The sequence below is a fragment of the Euphorbia lathyris genome, chromosome 5 (genome assembly GCF_963576675.1).
Source record: "Euphorbia lathyris chromosome 5, ddEupLath1.1, whole genome shotgun sequence".
Lineage (NCBI taxonomy): Eukaryota > Viridiplantae > Streptophyta > Magnoliopsida > Malpighiales > Euphorbiaceae > Euphorbia > Euphorbia lathyris.
The window spans coordinates 85,314,287-85,320,990 of NC_088914.1; the positions used below are offsets into that span (position 1 = coordinate 85,314,287).

Here is a 6,704-nt window from a genome sequence, read left to right on the forward strand (position 1 = left end):
CTCCACAAAGTTCATTATTAATATGTTAATTAAAATTGAAAAGTATTTTGCGTACTATTAACCGTTTTACTTATGTAACTAAAGGTATTTTGCACTTTCATAAATAATGATAAAAGAAAGAACCATATAGTTGATTGAGACGAACTTAATGATATATATATATATATATATATATATATATATATATAAAAATTATGAATTTATTAATTTATCAAGTAAAGGCATAAGAACTAATTAATTATTAAGAACTAATCAATTATCTTGTTATTTAATTGTTAATCTGCAATAAAACAAACGATTGATTATAATTATGAATTGAGTGCGAACAATGTCATATGAAGCTATTGTTGTGTCATTTCTTTGTCATTTTAGTGCAAAATATGTGTAAACGAATTGGTGCATTATCAAGAACATATATGGATTACCTCTTGACGATATTTTATAGAAAATAGAAGAAAACGAGTAAAACCAAATGAGGAAATACATATCAAGTTATTACAAGGCAAACAGAAATAAAGAGCCTGAGTATAAGAAGTGAGACCAAATTGCTAAGACACTTACAATACTAAGTTTAGCCAATGAGACTTCCATCAATCAAAATATCTCCCAATTTGATTTCGAAGAATGACTTTGTCAAAGGACGCCATTTAGCTACTAGTAGCTGTGATGAAACTTGTCTCATATTTGGTCGGAATTGAGGATTTGTACTCAGGCATGAAAATGTGATCATAACAACGCGTTTATCACTCCTTCAGTAGTTTTACTATGAGGAGACGAAAGACGTTGGTCAATCACATCCTTCAACAATATCTGTTGGCAAATTGGTGAGTTGGATGAAGAAGATGATGAAAAGGATGAGATGAGATCTCCCGGATGCCTTCCCATTATTATTTCAAGTGCCACCACACCAAAACTATAAACATCACATTTTTCATTGATTTTCATTGTATATGCTAGTTCTATAAAGACAAAAATGAAAACCACATCAAAGAATGCAATTAAGCATAAGATTTTTTTTAATACTTAATATAATAAATAAACAAATAAAATTAAGGAATGCACCTGGAGCAGTATATTCAAATGTGCCTGCAAATGATGTCCAGTTTGAGGAGTCTCGCATCAATAATCTAGCTGTTCCAAAATCAGAGACATGAGCTTCAAATTCTGAATCTAACAACACGTTGTTACTTGTAATGTCTCGATGAATAATTAGAGGAGCGTAATCATAATGCATATATGATAACGCATTAGAAATGCCTTGCACAATATTGAGCCTTTTAATCCAATCAAAGTCCATAGCTTCTTCCTTATCACTTAGTATCTTTCTCAAACTTCCTCTTTCAATGAAGTCGTAGATTAAAAAAGTGTGTTTGGGGTGTGAGCAAAACCCATATAATGTAACAATATTTCGATGACGTATGTTTGTCAATGCACCAACCTCACTTGCAAATGTTTTCAATTGATTTTGGGATTGGTGAAGTTTCTTGACAGCAACTACTATTTGGTGATACTGCAGCTTTGTAGACAATTCCATAGCCTCCTTCCCGATGCAATATCTAGAGTTGAACCCTTCTGTTACCTCAATAATGTTTTCATATTGCAAATCCTGATCTTGCCTAACAGGGGCGGAGCCAGAGGGGGCGGGGAGGGTCGGCCGACCCTCCGGCTCCGCTGGAAAATCGCAGAGAGCGGTTTTCCTCTCTCCCTCCGCCAAGGGCCGCCATGGTTGGAGCCTCCAACCATGGCGACGCATATTGCAGAAGATGCTGCAAAGTTTTTTTAAATTCCGATGAAGCAACACAACAAATCGAAGGTGAGAAGACGAACAGACGAGAAAAGAAAGAAGATGACACTACAGTCGCTTCACTTTTTGTTAGGTTTCTTTTAATTGTTTATTATACATAGGATTGTTTTGTTTTTTATTAATATTTTCTTTTTGGAGTACAGATAGAAATTGCTTTTCTTTTTCTTTTTCTTTTTATTTATATTTATATTATATTTATATTGCGTAGTTTTTTTTTCTTTCCAAACCATTTGTATTGTTTGGTTTATTTGAGATTATTGTCCAAATTGACCCTAATTTCTTTTTAAAATATAGATTTGACTCTAATATTTGAAATAAGGTATATTTATCTCCAATATTTCAAATAACGACCAATTTTTATCTATATTTTACCGAAAATTGAAAATGTTGAATTGATTGTTATTTAATTGTTAAGTTTAATATTCTAAATATTGGTTATGTTTAAGATATTTAATATGTTTTAGAAGAAAAATGTCATGTTTGACAAATAACTGTTAGCGGATTACATTAGCTATTAACTAATTATCTTTTTGGTTAGCTTATTTGACTAGCTGATTGTGTAAACTTTTTTGGTAAAACTTAGCTGATTGTTAATAGTTGTTTGTGTAAAATGACAAATAAGGACATGATAAAGCCTTTATTTGAGGTTAGATGGTAATGTATAGAGCTAAAAATGTCCTTCAAAAGAGATGGAGCAATAAGAAGCAATAAGCTAATTTAAAAAACTCCTAAAAATCATTAAAGTGGCTCAAACCTCTAATTTTGTTTCAAAAATCTCTTTACCAAATAGACTAAAAACATGTTTAAAATATTAACATTGAACTGATTTTTTTAGATTTTTCAATTACTAATAAACAATTAGCATATTGAAGAGAAAAAAAATCTATAACGACTTTTATATATAAAGAATCATTATTTGATTTTTTTTTTTATCTACGATAGAGCCCCTCCAATGTTTTAGTTCTGGCTCCGCCACTGTTGCCCAAACATGTTGTAATTAACATTGGCATTTACCTCTCTTGCCTCGGCTTTCGTGCTTCTCATTTTCGGTACAAAAGGAACAAACCCACAACTGAGAATAACAATATCAACAGACCACCCAAAAGAGCTAGAGCAATTAATATTCCATCCTTCTTGTTCACTTTATGATAAGTGCATGACTTCAGTCTGGTATTGTTACCACACAAGTCTCTATTATTTCTAAGTGCTTCCAATGGAGCCTCACGAAAAGCTTTAATGTTTGGAATCTCACCTTCCAATTCATTCCATGATAAGTCGATTGTTGTCAAGCTTAACAAATTTGCAAAAGTTTTAGGAATTGAACCTGATAGCAAATTGTGCGATAGGTTCAAAACCTCTAGTCTTTGCAACCCCCAAATTGTTGTGGAATATCATCAGCCAACTGATTTTGACTGAGATCAAGTTTTTCTAGAGAACGTAAACTGCTTAGCTTTGATGGAATGCTTTCTTTTAAATTGTTCATGCTAAGATTCAAAACCAATATTCTCGAACACCCTTCAAGCTGATATGGAATTGCTCCACTAAGATGGTTGGCTGCTAAATTAAGGTGTTCAAGAGTAGATAGCGTTCCTATTTCTTTAGGAACGACACCTGAAAGGTCGTTACCGTCAAGAAAAACTTTGACCAACTTTTTTAGCTTTCCCAATTCCTTTGGGATAGTCCCTTCAAGTTGATTTGATGTGAGCTCTATCCATTGTAACTGTGGTGCGTTTCCAATTCCAGATGGTATTGTGCCAACGATGTTATTATTTGAGATTTTTAAGGTTGATAAGTTGAGAAACGTTTCCCATTTCCATGAAAGCTCTCCATAAAATTTGTTACGATTTAAGTCCAGATAGTTCAATCGGGGACATATATCTAAAATTTTAGATATATTTTCTCTGAATTGATTATCCTGGAGTTGAAGTCTGAGTAAACTACTGCAATTTCTGAAGCTTTTGGAGACAGGCCCACTCAAATAATTATTAGATGCTGAAAAATATTGAAGTTTGCCACTAAGGCATAAGCCTTCTGTTAACTTCCCAGTCAAACTATTACTATGTATTTGGAACAAAGTTAACTCAGTTAAATTTTTAATCTCTATGGGAAGAACTCCGGTTAGACCATTATTTGACCATTCAATTTGGGTGATGGATGTCAACATTCCAATTTCATGAGGTATGGAACCAGAAAGTTGATTGGAATGAAGATACAAAATGGACAAATTTGTCAAGTTTCCTATAGAGCTTGGAATGGAACCAGTGAGATTATTATTTAACAATTGAAGTTTTGTGATAGATGTCAACATTCCAATTTCATAAGGTATCGAACCAGAAAGTTGATTGGAATCAAGAACAAGAATGGACAAATTTGTCAAGTTTCCTATAGAGCTTGGAATGGAACCAGTGAGACTATTATTTGACAATTGAAGATCCACCATGGATGTCAACATTCCTATTTCATGAGGTATTGGACCAGAAAGTTGATTGGAATAAAGATAAAGAATGGACAAAGTTGTCAAGTTTCCTATACAACTTGGAATGGTACCAACAAGGTCATTAATTGACAATTGAAGATCTCTAATAGATCTCAACATTCCAACTTCTTGGGGAATGAAACCAGAGAGTTTATTGACACCAAGATAACAAAATGATAATCTTGTTAAATTTCCCATAGAAGTTGGAATGGAATCAGTGAGATTATTAAATGACATTCCAAGAACAGTAACAGATTTCAACATTCCAATTTCTGGAGGTATGGAACCAGAAAGTTTATTCCCATTTAAATAAAGAGTTGATAAGCTGGTCATATTTGCTAAAGAAATAGGGATAACACCACTGAGATGATAGTTGGATAAATCAAGATAACCGAGAGATCTCAAAATTCCAATATCTTTAGGAATTGAACCAGAGATGTCATTGAAAGACAAGTCAAGGAGTTGGAGTTTAGAAAGATTAGAAAGTTGGGAAGGAATGTTTCCATGGAAAGAGTTGTTAGGAAGGTTAAGCTCCTTAAGATATGGAAAAGACGAGAAGAGATGATGAAGTGTACCTTTCAAACCATAATCCTGAAGACTGATATTCGTAACAGATTCAGGATTATGATGGCAGGAAATTCCACACCAGTTGCAAAGAGGAGTAGATAGAGACCATGAAGACAATAAGGCAGAATTATGATCAAATTGAAGAGTAGATTTCCACCTCAAAAGAGCATCAGCCTCCTCATTAACAACTAAAGAAGAAACAAGAAGAAGGAAATGAAAGCAGAGAAGAAAGGAAAGTGGTTTCATGGCTAATTATCTATGAATGTTTATATGCCTTACAATTTGAATATGAAATATATTTATAGGCATTTGGGAAGATGTGTTGCTGCTGATATTTATTAAAATTCATTACTTAACTATTTTCATCTAATAATCAAATTGAAAAATACATGTTTGATTTGAGATACTTTGTAAATTTTGAAGTTAGGTTTAGTTAATTTGCAAAGTCTAACCATATATTTTGCATAATTTGCAGTCAGTCTTTTTTATTTCTCCATATTCACTATAATTTGTAAATTGGAAAAAGCTCAAACCTCTCATTACAAATTTTTAAACTACGATGATTGTCTTTGCAAATCGGTCAAACAAAAAGTTTATTTTTGTACTTTTCTCTTTTCTCTCTACATTTAGAATTTACATATTTTCTATTGCTTGATTAGCTGTGAACTAACTTGATCGTCAAAGTGTTCCCAGAGACCCGTCCCAACGAAGAGACGAAACTCGACGGACGAAAGCCACTATCAAACCCACATCTCCTTTATTTTGTAACAGATTCAGTGATATGATGGCAGACCAGTTGCAAAGAGGAGTAGACAGAGACCATGAATACAATAAGACAGAATTATGATCAAATTGAAAAGTAGCCTCCTCATTAACAAGTAAACAAGGAAAAGCAAGAAAAAAGAAATGAAATGACAGAAGAAAGTAAAGTGCTTTGTGTAAAAATAAAGATGAATTAATTAAAGTATGCATTGAAAGATATTTATAGCCCAATCACTTCTTTATCTCCTGTTAAAATCACGTTGCTTTTCACTACTACCAAGCATGTGTTTGATTTTTGTGTTAGACCCTTGTCAAGCAACTTTTAGATTGATCATCTTCCAATCAAAGCTGCGTATGCTAAAATTTAAACTCGAGATCTAGTTTTAAGCGACTTGAGACCCTCGAAAATTCAAACCAACCTTAGTTAGTTCTCCGAGTGGAAATAAAATAAAATAAAAATTTAAGGAATTATCTTAAGATTTAATGGTTAATTGATTTCATATAGAAAAAATGGCTAATTGATTTGTAATATCAAATTCATTTTTATTCTGCTGCATTAACTTAACTTAATTGTTGATATTGTTATCAACTTAGTTTAAACGATTTGAGACCACCAGTAACGAATACAAAACTGCTCGGCTGGGGCCAATTTAACACCAAGCCGAGCCGCCCAATTTTACACCAAGCAAAAACGTAAAAAAAAAAGCAACGATATAAAAAGTAGTAGCTATACCAATAATTCCAATAAAAGGTAGTTAAAAAATACACCACTTAAGAATTTTTTGACATGTGAAGAACCAAAACCACGTCGTTTTGGTCCTTAACAGGCCAAATACGGATGAGTTGAGGCAGCCTAAAGCTGGACGCCTCAAGTCTGGGTGTGCTAATTCAGCACCCCCAACCTTAAACAATGGAGACAGGGGAGCCGGAAACCACCCCTATTCAGGGTGGTTCCGGCAGCCGGAGGGGCCGGGCACCCCAGGCCCCCCTGTCTACGCCCCTGGAGACCATGAACCACTCAAATCAACCTTAATTAGTTCTTCAAATGAAAATAATAAAAAAAAAATTTAACTAGTTTCTTTAAGGTTTAATGGT

At 33.4% G+C, this 6,704-nt stretch overlaps 1 pseudogene; it reads right to left on the reverse strand.

The window, feature by feature from the left end:
• Positions 1 to 399: 399 nt before the first annotated feature.
• Positions 400 to 5,110, reverse strand: LOC136229913 (MDIS1-interacting receptor like kinase 2-like; annotated as a pseudogene).
• Between the last annotated feature and the right edge of the window lie 1,594 nt (positions 5,111 to 6,704).